The sequence below is a fragment of the Scomber japonicus genome, chromosome 17 (assembly GCF_027409825.1).
Source record: "Scomber japonicus isolate fScoJap1 chromosome 17, fScoJap1.pri, whole genome shotgun sequence".
In the NCBI taxonomy this organism is placed as follows: domain Eukaryota; kingdom Metazoa; phylum Chordata; class Actinopteri; order Scombriformes; family Scombridae; genus Scomber; species Scomber japonicus.
This window is the reverse complement of record NC_070594.1, coordinates 26,922,962-26,938,551: the sequence shown is the minus strand read 5'-3', so window position 1 is coordinate 26,938,551 and position 15,590 is coordinate 26,922,962. Positions and strand designations below refer to the sequence as shown.

At 41.5% G+C, this 15,590-nt stretch overlaps 1 protein-coding gene across 2 annotated transcripts in view; it reads right to left on the bottom strand.

Moving 5' to 3' along the window:
- bach2b (BTB and CNC homology 1, basic leucine zipper transcription factor 2b) overlaps positions 1-15,590 on the bottom strand; it is a 96,688-nt gene that overhangs the window by 62,472 nt on the left and 18,626 nt on the right. The window lies entirely within an intron of this gene.

Here is a 15,590-nt window from a genome sequence, read left to right as displayed (position 1 = left end):
TCGGGGTCTGCAGTCTAGCAGGGTAGCTGCCTGCGTAAGAACCCGTCTTTCCTGATTTTATCTCTCAAGATTTCGTTATTCTGGGCACGGAGTCAACGATAGGCACGTCATCAGAATTTTTCTGGTTTCTAGGAAGGGAGGGGAGGAAAGAGGTCACAGAGCAGTTAAACTGACAAACCTGGCTGATGGAGCGGCTAGGTGAACAAGGCCTCTGAGTGTGAGTGGCAGTGAGGAGGGGAGGGGGGGAGGAGGGGTCGGAGGCGGGGGGCAAAGGGGGAGGGCAGCCCTCGTGAGGCCCCTGCTGGAAACAGATGTCAAACAGGAACTTGTGTGTTTAACGTCTCCTCTGCATCGAGCTTCCTGGAGACGCGATCTGGCCGGCCGGCAAACTGCTGCCTCATAGTTTACCTCGGTCAGCCTGTGACCTACTTTCTGCTGGGATGTGGGGAGTCAAAACAAAACGTACAAAAAGAAAGAAAAAAAAAAAGGAAATTAAAAAAAAAAAAAAAAAAAAAAAGGTGCACTCACTCACTCACTCTGTTTGATTTGGAAAGGAGGTCTTACTTAGGGGTGGGGTGGGTCTTTTCTAACTGCTCTTTAACCCACAGGCAAAAACACAGACTGATGTCAAATGTCATTTAAAGGGAAATATGGTGAAGTATGTTTGGAGTTCTCTCAGCGGCTCAGTAATGATGATATAAAATACAGGAACTGGCTTTACCTCAGACTCAGAGCATGACTAACTTCCCATCATCTGCCTTTAAGAAACACAAAGCCAGACAGGTAATAATAAAGACAAGTGTTCAAGTTCATAGTGATTCATCCGAAAATCCAAGATCCAATCCGCTTATTGAATCCAAATCCCTTCAATCCCTTATCAAATCTAAACAGGTTTATCTTTCAACAGCTACTAAAGTTACAACTACACCCTCAAAACTATGTTTTAACCCTCATAAAAAGTGTCTATAGCAAATGTTGAAGCACAGATGTGTTTAGAAAGCATCAATAGTCGATCTGACTGATCAATAAATGTGATTAAACCTTGATTCATGTTTTAGGTTTTACACCACTAAACAGCTCCTATCACACAATATTATGTCCTATTTTACCTAAGATATGAAAATATAACATAGCAATAATGATTTAATGTATTTTATGTAAAGTGAAAATGACAGAACTAGAGAAAAATAATTATTAAAACTATTAACTATTCATGTCAATAGATATGGTTCCAATATGACCCAGAACAGCCTCAATGGACAAACATTTCTAGCACCTATACAAAAGTATAACATTTAAAATATTTTGATGTTTTTGCATTTGACTTTTCAGAATAAAAGACACCTGGTCTTTTTTTTACAGGTGTCAAATGTCAAAGCAGGTTAAATTTGACCCAAACAGTTTGTAAGGGTTCATTATACAACTTAATGTGTGTAACTATTAGTTTGATAAACTAGTCTGGTTAGCCTGCAAATTGTACTTTGGAAGTAAATCCCTTTAAGCTATAAAAGCTAATCCAGTCTGCTAATTATATACTTTCAATCAGCCTCAGACATGAGCATTTAGGAAATATTTATGTACCGTTTACATTCATTTAGAGAGTTTTATGAGGCTTGCTCTGCTTGCCATGATAGACTCTTTTTTTAACGGATATGGCCAGTGAAGTTAATGTGACCCAAAGTCAAAATAAGTGCAATTACAAGAATAAGGTTGAAAAATACTACATTATACAGCCGGAAGATTTATAACAGCTGATAATGAACTGAAGCAGAATCTGCTGATGCTGGCATTTGTCATTCTAACATGGAGCCAGCTAGTGAAGAACATGAACAAGAAGATTTTAGTCAGTTTAGAGCAAAGTCTTAAAAAATAATGTTCTGTAGTGTTCTGTTCAAATGTGATCTTGATGTTGGACGGCCACATCTTTCCTATTATTCCCCCTGGCTCTGAGGTTCAGCTCCGTCAGCTTGTTCAGACTGATACATAACCTTTACGAGGTGCTCTGTGTAGCATTAAACAGCTGCCTCAGACACACGCACACGCACACACACACACACACACACACACACACACACACACACACACACAGAGTAGTAAACCTGGTCACACCTGCTGCAAGTCATACTATTGTGCTTCCAAGAAGAGTATTCATTTTTCAGTAAGGACTACTAATCTGCTTCCCAATAAAAAGACAATATGGACTTATTAAAACAATTAGTGGATCAATCAATTAGTCACTTTTGATTTAGATAATGTAATAAAATAATTGTTTAAGTAATATTCAAGTAGTATTCCCTCAGGCTTTTTAAATGGACTGAATAAGCAGACTTATAGCTCTGGAAACGGGCATTTTTCAATCTTTCTGACATTATTACAAAATTTTAAAATAAATTTAACTCCTTCTGGGTCAAAAAGCAGGAATAAAAAGTCAAAGAACACATTTCAAATATTTCAATCTCCATGTGGATCTGCATCAGAATATAATCATGTTTGATTTAAATGAGAAATGTGTCTAATTTGGAGCTGGATTTGGGATCTTGGGCCGCGTCTTTAACCCATAACCATACTAAGTAACAGACACACACTCTCCTGGAGGTGCAGGTAGTGTTGCTGTAATGTGTCAGCGGTGACACGGATCAGTCCAGCAGACCAGATGAAGGTGATAAAGTGAGTGATAAATGAGCAGCACCCTACCGAACACCACGCTCTATGCTGGCTGCTGCTGACACGGGAACAGCTTGTTCCTCTCTCACTGTTCATTCAATATCCACAGACACACACACACAGACACACACACACACACACACACACACACACACACAATACACGCACACAAGCACAAAGCATCAGAGCACAAAAGCAGACAAAAAAACAACACTCTGCTTTTCATTTTTTCTGTCAGTATCAGAATAAACGTCTTGTTTTCTGTCACTTTCTTTCCGAGCAGCGTCTGTTGCATGCAGATGAAGCTCATTGACATTTCCCAGTGAGGGTAATTGACATGCAGAGAGTATCACTGACAAGACAGAGCTGGATTCCCGCAGAGTCATGGATTATTGTTCTCTCATCAGATCAGTGGTCAGACACAAGACTAATCATTAGAACTCCTCTCTTTCTCTTTCTCTTCATTCTGATTCTGTTTACATGTTTCATACAATCTCTATATCTCTGCTTTCATCTGTCTCCAAGATTCTGACGCTATCTGTCTGTTATATAAATGTTCTGTTTATTCATACATGGAGAACAACGGTGCTTTGATGGATTTTAAATGAGTCTTAATTATTGACTACCTGCTCCTTGCTTCCTACTGGCGTATCTCTCACATTTTCTAATCTCCTTCATCATTTAGTAGGTTGAATAAAGACTTCTTCTATCTATTTTAAACAGTCTGATGGTGCCTATGGCAGTTATGGGAAAAACATCTGAGTGTTTTCTATTATATTTGTCTGCATTGCAAGAGGTAAAAAATCCTAGTCTGAAATAGTGACACATACTCCTGTATATACTGTACTCTAAGATAAACAAGTAGCTCCTACAGCTCCTGCTATTTACAATACCAATTATTTGTTAGCATTACAAAACACACCCTGAACAACGCTTGTAATATATTTTGACTAGTTAGACTTTGATCATGTTCATCAATACGTTTTTAGAACACACTTGGGAAAAAATTGTGAACCTACCCTTTAATGTCCAGCTATTATATCAAGTTTCATATTATATCATTATCAGTTTAATTTGTATGTTATTGCATGAGAGTGAATAAGCAGCATGTGCTCAATTGTGAATAAGAGTAAATATGAATAATTATTTGTGGTCTGGTAGTTTTAGGGTTAATATCTCACACTGCACTGTATCTTTTTATTTTCCTGCTTTTATCGGTCTCATTCTATTTTAGATTCATTTTATTTCCAATTTAACATTTTTAATCGTATTTAGATTAAAATGTGTTTTTTTTATTGATTATATCTAATATTCAACCAGTTAAACTCCTGCTGTCGCCGCTCTAAGTGAAGAAAGATTCCTCTATGAAGTTCTCCAAAAGAGCGAAACATGCAATAAACCTCCAAACTAAGTGTCAGGAAGAAATAAAAAAATAAATACCAAATCTGTGTGTGGGTGCAAGTTAAGCAAACAGACTGGAGTCCTGATCTGAACTAATATCACAGAAAGCGAGCGGGAGTCTAGAAAAGAAGCTGGAGTCAAAACCAGCCATGGATACAAGCGAGGGATGCAGGAGAAGATGTGTTTATTATGCATGGTTAGGTTTTCCTCTCAGTTCACAATACGTGACGAGGTGAAGCAGCAGATGAACCTGTCTGAAGTGAACTTGCAGGAAGGGTCAGCTTTTATCACACAAACAAACATGAGTGTGTGTGGTACTTCCTGTCCTCTGAAACACTGCGCACTGCCCGGCTTTGACTCACATTCCTGACATTTGTTTTATTACTCATCATGACCTCAACGTTTGCAGAGTGAGAAGGGGTGAGCTGGGATTAGATTTGTTTTGGGGAGCGGGGAAAAAGATGCCTGCCGATCCCGGAGGCGAGAAAGCGAGTGTCTGTCAATAAAGGAGAATGAGAGAGGAGGAAGAGGGGAGGAGGGAGGGAGGGAGGGAGGGAGGGAGAGCAAATGAGGAGCATTAGGGTGTAGGTTAAAGAACATAACAGAGAGGAAAGTGGGAGGGAGAGGTGGGACAGACTGGCCGCGGTGGAAGTGGCTGACTCAGGCAGGGTTCACTGAGTTCAGCTAGTAAATAAGTGACTGACTCCTCCGAGTGCATTCCAAGGCTCCACCTCACCCTCCCGCCCAGCGTCTTCTCGGGGGGATTCCTGGGGTTTCTGGGGCTGCTCTGCGCTTCGTGTGTCAACATTTCCAGACCCCGTTGCCAGCAGTGAAGAAGAAGAAGAAGAAGAAGTATAAGAAGAAGGAGGAGGAGAAGGAGGAGGAGGAGGAGGAGGAGGAGGAGGAGGGAGGGTTGGTTGGGGCTGGCTGCTGCGTGGCTCATTCACTCTTTTTAGCTTTAGCGTGTTTGCTGCAAATGAAGAGTGGAAGGTCCTCATGCTCCCCCTCCTACAAGCACCGCCCCGCCATCGCCTGTCGCCCCCCCACCCCACCCCACCCCCCCAACAAAAACATCCTGAGGGTCCCAGTCAAACAGCTCACCGCGGTAAATGAGCCAGTTCCAGCAGAAACCTCACACACACGGGCTGGAAAAGACTGACTTTTACACTCAGTCATGTAACGACGTAACTGCACAAGCACTAAAAAATATTTTTCACAGCCAAACATGGCTGTCAGTCAGTATATGCAGATTAATACACCCCTGAAGCTATGTAGAATCTGGCCGTGACACCATCTGCCTCGGCTTTTGCTAATCACCTCAGCCAGATGGGTTAGCAGATCTTTAGGAAGCTTGTTTTTCCTCTACAATAATGTGCCGTATCGGGCCGTAACGCACAGAAACCGGCACTGCTTGCCCCCCCCGCCCCAATCTAAAAAGGAAAAGTGGTACCACGCTCGATGCCTTTGAGCGATCCCGGGTGATAGGCTGCGAGATTGCTGAGCGTTTCAGGTGGAAATGTGTGTGAAGGACAAAAAAAAGCTAATATTGCACATATTGAAAGAGGAAGAAAAAAAAAGAAAGGAAAAGAACACATTTTGTATTAAGAGAGTTCTACATTCTGTTCAGTAGGTAAGCCACAATTAATGACCACACACACACACACACACACACACACACACACACACACACAGCTTGACAGTTAAGTGTGGCATTCTGAATCAGCGGCTCATTCCCACTGAAATCTGAGTCTCAGCACATCTGCTGCGAATGAAGTCTTCATCTTATTTGGGTTTTTGCCACCTCAGGAAAAAAAACACAGTGCGGTTATTTAGCTCTGAAGTGGCACATCATCTCGTTTCTCCAATGAAAATCAAAAATTGAAGTTCCGCGCCGCCACGGCCTTTTATGAGTCAATCCAATTAATCTTTTTAATTAGATTTATTCTGCGTAGAAATAGACAGAGAGAGTTAAGAAGCAGCAGAGCTTCACTGTTGGAAGGTTTGTTGGATTTCTGCCTGTTTGTTTGAGATTTCAAACCTCAGCCCAAAGCAGCCGGGGTTGTTTTGTACATCCCCTGCATGGAGACGGGCTATAGGTTGAACATTCCTGAGCCAAGGCCTGAAATCCTGAGAACAGCGCCTGAAGTAAACTAGCTCCGAGACAATGGCGAGAGGTTGAAGGTGAGGAGAGTGGGGCCTTTGCAGCTACTAATATATTCCAAGGAGATTTCTAAAGTGCTCCGCCGCCAATTGCCCCACATAATGGTTTCCATGGTGACTGGTCCTCAGATCCAGAGCTGCGGTACAGAAATGAACCGGCAGAACAATGACCCCCAACTTCCACCGCGTTACGGAACATTTTTCAGCGGGATCCTTTTTCCGTTCTGTGTCAGAAGGTAAGTAAACTCCGATTTACACACAAGAAAATCTGCTTTTGTCTGTGTTCCGTTTCCATCTCTGGCGTTCCCATGGCCCATGGCTTCAGCCCCAAACTTCCTAAAGCTTTTTTTTTTTTCCAGAGACATCCTTTCAGCCTATAGTCTTGACAACACAGTAGGAATTTGCATGCATCAATAGTTTAGAAGAAAAAAAACATCCTAAATAGAATCCACAAGTCTTGAGACCCACTTCCCCTTCGGAAGGGTTGTCTAGATTTTAGCGAGATTTGGAATTTTACATTATTGATTCAAAGCAGTGCACTCCTGACTCTATTTATGCAGCCTTTATATCAATAATCCTTGGAGCAATATTGAATTTTTCACAGTCAATTGATGTTAAACTCAACAATCTACAACCCAGTGGAATAACAAAGAGAAGGAAAGAATTCCATTGTTTTGAGAGAGGCCACATAGCTGCAATCGGATAGGTGCCTCTCAAGTGTGTGATGTCACGCTGACAGAGGGCAACGTGGGAGAACTGGCTACAAGCATAGCAATGGCACCCATGTCACCCATTCTTGGCAGAGGGCTCTGTAAATGGCGATGACAACTGAGGGTCTCACCATGGAATCCTGGTCCCATGCAACAAAGACTATGCTACAATATAAAATCAATAGTCATGACTTGGACAAGAGTTTGCTTCTACAAATGAGACCATTGGAAGTCAAACCTATTGCAGGAAAAGTGTAGAGCAAGTTCTTCATCTTTAACATGTTCTGTTGCTCTGAGAAAATAACCCTTGATGATGTCAATTCCAATTTAGAAGCCAGAAAACCAGTTCAAGCCAGCCTCCAACAAACATCATAGCAACGTGTCCACACATAGAAGTTGGACAGTGCTGTGTGTCTGACCAATTTAATGAGACACAAATAAAACTTTCAAAGTGTTGATGCACAGGGTGGAACATCTTGGATTTTGAGGTTGGGGCCGGTGAGGTTCCTCCAACTTTCAGAGTGCGAAATCCAACTACAGGGGGCGCTCCACTTGAAATGTCCCACTGAGAACTCTGAAATTCCGATTTCCGAGTAGAACTGGAACTAACAAAGCTAGCTGGGAAGATGCTAGCACAAGTCAGTCACATTAGCTCTTGGTTGCTAATCACGCAATATGTTAGCACGGTTCATTCAGAGAAGCATTTGGATCATCTACTTTCAGACACAAAACTATCTTGTGTAGAACAGTTAATACTCTGATAGAGCTGAGTTATATTAAAGTGGTTAGTGCGGCACAGCTAATAGGCTATGATAGCTTCCTTTGTTTTGGATTCTGGCTCTCCATTCCTTCAAAGGTCAGCACTGTCTAGACAGTTTGCTATTGGTCAACAGCATAAATTTCCATGTGAAAGTTCAGCCAAGTTGCGGTTTTAAATATGGAGTGAAAGAGTTTAAATGAAAGATGTTATTGTTTGTAGTTGTAGTGTAGAGTGTAGCATCCAGCTTTTTTTAGGAGCTAAAACTCAGTTCTGGAACAATTCAGTGAGTCATTGTTTGAACCTTTGAACATTAGCCAATAATTTCTAATGAGGATTTGCTGCTTTCAATGAAAAGAGTAACTGACATATTAAACACTGATGAAAGTAATCCATGCAATGTCTTTTTATTGTTCCACGTTTAATGATGACTCAATGCCTCTGCCCTTTACTGGCTGACTACACTGATTCATTTACATTACAGATATCCATATGTTTGTTCAGACAGAGACGAAAGTGAATTCAGTAAGTGATCATTTTAAAGAGATAAACTCTATTCAAGAAAGCTGGACTCACCTACATTTGATCTTTCGCCTATTTTCGCTCTAAGTTTGCTTTGGCATCAGAGAGCAGCTGGTAAACAGGAACGTGCTGTCAAACAGTTACCATTGACTGCTAAATGGAGCCACACACAATAACTCGACTATAACTGATACAACATAGCAAACTAAGTGTTTTTAAATAAATCCTCTTATGGAGCATCTCCTCCCATCCCCCTCATCAACATATATATATAGCTGCATAGAAGCGTAAGGCTCCCAGAGACAAAAAGTCACACTTGCACAGACGGACGATATACAGCCTCCTGACAGCTCTAACGGGAGTGGGAAGACAGTCTATAATGGAATCTAAACAACACTTGTGCAGGCCTCATTAAAGTTGCCCTGTGTGCTTGGTCATTAACTCTCCTCTTGTGTGACCTTCATTGCTCAAGGTGGGGTGAGGAGGGTTCGCCGCTGCAGCGTTCGGCCTTGTTTCCAACAAGCTCAGAAGAAACAGGCAGACTGTGCTGATTTATGTCCTGTGAGAGTGTTGCCGCTTTTTATGGGCTATAAAAAAATATTAACCCACTGAATGTCCTCTAAACAGTTTAATTCCACAACGGAAAATTATCTGGACTGCTGCTCAATACTGCAAAGCTTGTACTGCTTTTCGAAGGATTGAGATAATGTAGAGTAGAGATTATTTTTTATACTGCTATCATGATGAGGATTGTAACATCAGAATATAAACTTAACACTGTTCAGTCATAAAGCAAAGTATTGGACAAATGATGATGATGCTGGGTAAAAAATGAACTGATAATCAAATGTGTGTACTAAAGTTTAATGGTAATCTATCCAAAATATGTTTCCATGTTGACTGACCAATACTGTTATAGATCTACGCCAGTTATGTTGGCAAAGTCAAGAAAATAATAGTCACTGGTGATACAAAACCATAAATGACCTTCCACTTTCTTCTATACTGATGCTGACAGCTGTGAGTCAACACTTCAGTGAATCAATGCCAACTCTAAAGCTGTATGAAAACTACAGAAATGCTTTAAGGTAAAGCTCAGTTGGGACTCTTCTTCAATTCACATTGTCATTAGGTCCACTCACAACTCACACTCCCATTTAAGTATAATCTTCTGAGTAAATGCCATTCACAGATGAATACTGTGTGATGCAGGTGAAAGCTTGTAAGTGGACCTTGTTTCAAGATTATTTTGTCAAACTCCTATTTTCAACAATCTTTTGCTCTCAAATATAATTTATTAAAAAGTGATTTATAACAAAAAAGTAGGTTCCTGCTTCTCTAAACACTGTTCTATTCTGAAATGAATCATTAGCTGCAGCCCTGGCAGTGTATAAATCACTGGGAGATTAAAATCTTCTCTCTCTTAAAGTATTTTAAACAAACATCTAACACCAGCTGACATACGCAAACTGAGGGCTTAATCATGACTTCACGTATCAGTTCAGGTATGAAGCTCCAGCAGACTCCTGCCTCTGTGCACCTCTACCTTAAGGCGACTACTCATACTGTATCACTGTGCTGCTAAATACCAGTTTGACATGCCAAATCCAGACCTCCCTACAGGGCAACGCACTCCAAACATATATCTGTCAAGAGGAGCTGGTCCGACTGTATGAAGACATCGGGAGGAGAACGAGTGCAAACATCATTCAGTGGATGTCAAAGAGTCTAGTCTGATCATGCACATTAAAAAAAGTCAAACTCAGACTAAAACTTACCTCTTTTTTAGTGTTTGTCAACTAAAAAGTCCTGTCCTGTGTGTGACAGTGGTCGTGGGATGAGTTGGCATGCTCCACATCCCCTCCCCCCAACTGGCAAGACCACCAGTGTATTAAAATAAATCTGTGCACATGTCCCACCCCAACATGCTTGCTAGACATTACCTTATACAAGGCTAGCACCGGCTCGTTGTGCTGTCTGCTGGCCTGTGAGCAGATTTTAGCTCCCCTGCTGCCCCTGGCCTCAACCCCACCCGCCTCATTTACCCCGTAGCCCCCCTTTCCCTCCATCCTCAGCCCCCACCTCCCCTGTATTTCTGTGTACATGATCTCACATGACTCGACAAAACCCTGGGCCCAGAGCGGGGCTTGTCCGGAGTGTTTTTCTTCCCAAGAGAGGAGAGAGAGAGAGAGGAGAAGATTGACTTTGTGGAAGGGGGGATCTGGAGCGCTGCCCTCGACTTGGCTCATATTGCCCTGCTTGTCAGACCTGATGGATTTTGGCTAAAAATAAAAGCAAAAAAGGGGGCCCAATGACAGGCGGATAAATGAACCCGGCTCCTCCCGCTAAAAAACGAGCCGCCACATCTCCGTCGGGATGCTTGGAAAACAACGGTGGCGCGTTCTGCCCTGAGATCGCCGCGTTCCACAAACAAAACATCCCGTTTTCCATGTGTGGTAGTGGTGGTGGTGGTGGTGGTTGGGGGGGGGGGGGGGCTCGGTGAAGGAGTATAGCAAATGCAAAATGAGCCAAGTGAGTGGGAATTCCTGCACTGCCCCCCCCCCCCCCCGCTCTTCGCTCTCTCTGTCACCCCTCCCCACGCACATTCCCTCACCACATTCATAGCAAAAAAAAAAAAGTCTGAGCAAAACAAAGCAGTAGACTGGATAACTGGATAGAAGGATCATAACCCAACTCAAACAAAAATAGCAGCCTGTTGACTGAGATTCACTCATTACACCTCAAATAAATCAACTAATTTCACTTTCCAACTGTCAAATTGAACAGTGATTTGGCAACTTATTATATGTCTTCTTATAAATCTTTGAACTCTTGATTGTTTTGGCTTGGTTTTCATTCTCTTCATTTACAGGCTTATAGTATCTGACATAAATTGGCATAAAAGTGATCATATATATGCTTTATAGATTAAAAAAGGAACAATTTGAAACTGTGACCTGAGCCTACATGTCCAATCTGCACCATGAAAAGTCATGCTGTGTTTGTTTTTCTAACCAAGAATGTAGAGACATCCAGTACCTGGATAAGTCATAGTATTCATTTTGATGACTGAAGCAAGACCTGAAGTTGTAACACATTTATATATTAGTTTATATTAGTATATATTTATTAAGTCACTGTGATGTCAGCAGTATGTGTAATGTATGATGTCCATGAGTCTATTATGGCTAGCAATAAGAAGTTAAGATGTCAGTATGCTTCATATAAAAAGTGTTTGTGCTTCATTTTTGGAACATTTACAGTTGTGGGGCTTTGTCACAAACACTTCCAGCTTGAGCCAGATGATTGGAAAGCAGAAATCAAGCAGGATTGGAAGCTCTTTTTCTCTCTCACACAACTATATAGTAATTTTTCATGACTATAAATACTTTTACTTATGAACTAGTTTGTTTCCAGCATTCATCTCTTGTTTATAGTGACCCGGGTGCAAGGCTCCTTTAAATATTCCTTTACTGTGGGCCATATGTGAAGCTCATACAGGGTCTGCACGGGTGATCCAGACTGCATCTGGATCCTATCAGAGACCGCAATCACATATGTAGTGAAAGTGCTTGGTAGTGGTAGCAGCATGGGACGCCCAGCCTAATGAATAGGAAGAGCACATTTTTGAACCCCTGCAACAGGTCAGCGGCGGGCGTGGGCCTCGCCTCACCTCTCTCTCTCACACACACGCACACACACGAAGGAGTAGGGAAGATCAAATTGTCGAGGGAGAGGTTCCGCCTCACCTCGCCTCCCAGGCTACCCGAGAGTGTCCCAAAATATCCCTCCTCGTCAAACAAAAGAGCAAAATGGCAAGAGGTGATACGTGATACAGCAGGGTTAAAAATAGACTGAGCACTGACGGATAGGGCAGTGTTTCATGACCTCTGCATAGCGCTCTTGGATTACACCTCGAGTATCTGCATGGCTGAGACTCCTACGACTCAGCTCAGGGCTGAAAACAGAAAAGGATAGGCTTTTTTTTTTTTTAAGCAGCAGCAGCAGCAGCATTCGTAGACCCAGAAATTGGATCAGGAAGCTTCACTTCTATTAGGATTTTATGTGGCCTGGAACTTGAGAACGGAGAGAATCAAACGTTCTCACGCACGTCAAAGCAAAGAAAACGTCCTGTTTTGGGATTCAAAGGGTCTCATGGTATGTGGAGCATAAATGATCTGCCTGAGAAGACAGAGACGTCCACCTTTTCGGGGGGGTGGGGGGGGATATTTCTTTTGTTTTGATGTCACTGCACATGGCATTACTACACTGAGGATCATCAAAACATTACGTCATGCCGGAAAAATCCATGAGAGAAGCTGCGAGCTTTTCCAACTGTGGTTTGCTGCACATCAATCAGAGCTGAGCCAGAAAAGAAAGGAATTAGGGGGGAAAAGAAGTCTTGAAAGCCACTTGTTTTCTTGCAAAGTGTTAACAGACCGCTCGACTCAGCGGATCAGATATTTGAATCAGACTCTGGAGGTGGTCTTTGCTCTGTGTCGGGCTTAAAAAAATGAAAAATGCTTGAATGAGAATGGAAATTAGCATAAAACAAGGTGTTGCTTTTGATGTGAAAACTTCTAAGTCTGTCTTTCTCCTTCTGTACATGACTTTGTTTCCCTTCCTTTCAAACATGTAAACAAGCATATTTGCGAGGGACTTTGTAAATCAAAGTCTTGCTAAAGAGCTGCACTTATTCATACAGAATTGATTGATTCAAAGACATTCCAGCGGTATAATGGGAATAATTTCTCCCACTCTGTGTCATAAGTGCATGCAACATGCCTCACAGTGACATGAACAATGGGCCTCTTTCACTGCTTTCGCCAGGCTTGAGATTGGGAGGTGCATCATGGGAAAGCAGACGGGCAGACAGGCTCGTACAGTCGAGCGCAGATACTTCTGAGAGGCCTCGCGCAAACCCGGGCAACAAGCAGCGGCACTTCAACTTAAACAGACAAGGGACATAGGTGAATGATGTGCTTTGTATAAAGACACACTGCTGAAGCTAAGTCTGGATTAGAGGGTGAGGGAGTCACAGACCCCTTACAACCCCTGAGATTTGACTTTCTTCAAACTTTTTCCGTTCTCCATGCACCTTGGAAGTAGGTGAAGTTGTGCCAGAAACCTCCACCCTGTTTCTTGAAAACTTTGTATAAAGTGTTTTAAAAGAATGTTGTGCTAGATCTCTTTAAAAATAAGGATCTGCACAAATTTAACCTAAGTCACTGTCTTCAGAAATATTCTTATTCTATTTAATAAAAATTTATTAAAGGTGCAGTATGTAGGATTTAGTTGCCTCTAGCTGTGAGGTCGCTGATTGTAACCAACTGATAACACTTCCCCCTTCAAAGTGTGTAGGAGAACCCACAGTGGGCTAACAAAAACACAACAATTCTTACTTTCATTGGATTAAACACCAATTTACTTATTAATATTATATTACATTTCTGTTCCAATCCATACTGGTCCTTTACAAAACTCAACAGAATCTCTTAAAGTCTTTTTTCTGTTGCACAATGTTCACAACTACCAGAAGGGAATGTATCCTTTCCTGACAAAACAATGGAAATGAGCCAAAGTTGCTGTTTATAGGCAGAGAAAAATCTTTGGATATTTATTACCTTTGTGACACATTTGTTGCCTCAAACTGGACAATAACTTCGGATCACGTTTACTTTTTTTTTGTTTTGGCATATTCATTCAACAATTCATTTCATAATGTCTCAGTCCAGTTTGGCTCCCTGTTCTCCTGTTTTTGCCAGACATTGTTTGAATAACCATACAAGATTCAATATTAATCTGGGCAGGGACAGGAAGCAGGAAGTCATTCAGTATTTTAGCTTTCCTTAGAAATCTGTTTGAGACATTAATTTTAACCCTCAAGGCAGAATCATGAAAAGTGTACAGAGACTAAATTACAATTTCTATGCAAACGCGCACACAAGTTGGAGATACACTGACATTTCAGTCATCCTTAGATTGATGAAATATGCTGATACTACACTGAATACATAATGTGTGTGTACACATAGTAAAACAGTTTTTGGATATATTAGTGAAAATAGTATATGTAATATGCTGAAGAACATCACCACTAAATATCCTTCAAATGTTCGTTCGTTCTTTGTTACCAAGCCTGCATAGTTGTTAGCAACTGTTAGCAATTTATACTATGTCCATTTACAAAATTCAGCATTTGGAAAGACTCATAGCGTTGTTAAGTTTGTATTCCACTCAGACAGTGGGAGCTAGCAAACCAAGCTTGCTAATGTTAGCACTGGCTCCCACTGGATGTTACTTTTTCTTCACGTTATTTTAGCTTCTGCAAAGTCAACACTGGGTTCTTTTGGTGCGTTCCAGTTGTACTTGGAAGTCAGAATTTCTGAGTTCCCAGTTAGATATTTAGACTGGTGTGATGTCATTCCCAGCACTGACTTCCAACTTAAGAGGTAAATGGAATGCATCATTTATCCATTATAGAAAGGAGAGTGCTAGCTAGTGTTAGCATCAAAAGGTAGTGCTGTGACGATGTGGCGATGTGTAGAGTACATGTGGCATGATAAAGTGCTAATGGATAATGTACTGTCACCCTCCCCCATCTGGTTCAAACCTATGCAGTAGTGTGCTCAAAATAACCTGTTGACATTGAAGTAATATACAGTAACGGTAACACCAACCAAAAGTAAAAGTACTAACAAGCTGATAGACAAACAGCAGTATGGAGGGTGCAGTCCCTGCAGGAAAAGTCACTTTCTTCTTTGAAGTAATTAAAATAGACCCTGCAGAGATGTGTGTTGATCTCTTATAGCAAAAAAAAGATTATTTCAGTTAAACTTTCAGATGCACTGGGAGGTCCAGGACTCAGACAAGGCCAGGGAAGCACGCCACTACCCGCCAAAAGTAAAAGTATCCACGTTGAGCTTGTCTCGGGGTGTGACACACAGATGCCAGCTCTCCACGTGGCTTCTCAGCTAAGCACTCTGACAACTTCTACTCCTACTACAGCCGCTTTAACTCCACTACTTACACTAAGCCACAATCTCTGGCTATGAGACTAACAGCTCCAGGACAAAGGACGCCTTTGTGTTTGTCAGTAGACTGTTAAGAAAAAGCCAGGATAAGAGTTCTGACTTTATATGAATGCAACACACGTGATAGCTGCCATAAAGAGATTTATGAGCAACATGTCAATTTAAGAGTTCAGGTTTCCACTTTTACAAGCTGTGTTCACTAGGATCTTTTTTATCCTGGATCTATTTTTAGACAGAAACTGTTGAAGATATAGCGTTTTACATTTGAGAGTAAATGGCTTCTTACAAGACTTAAAGCAGCATCAGAAAGACAGAAAGTCACAGTTGGATTAATTATCATTC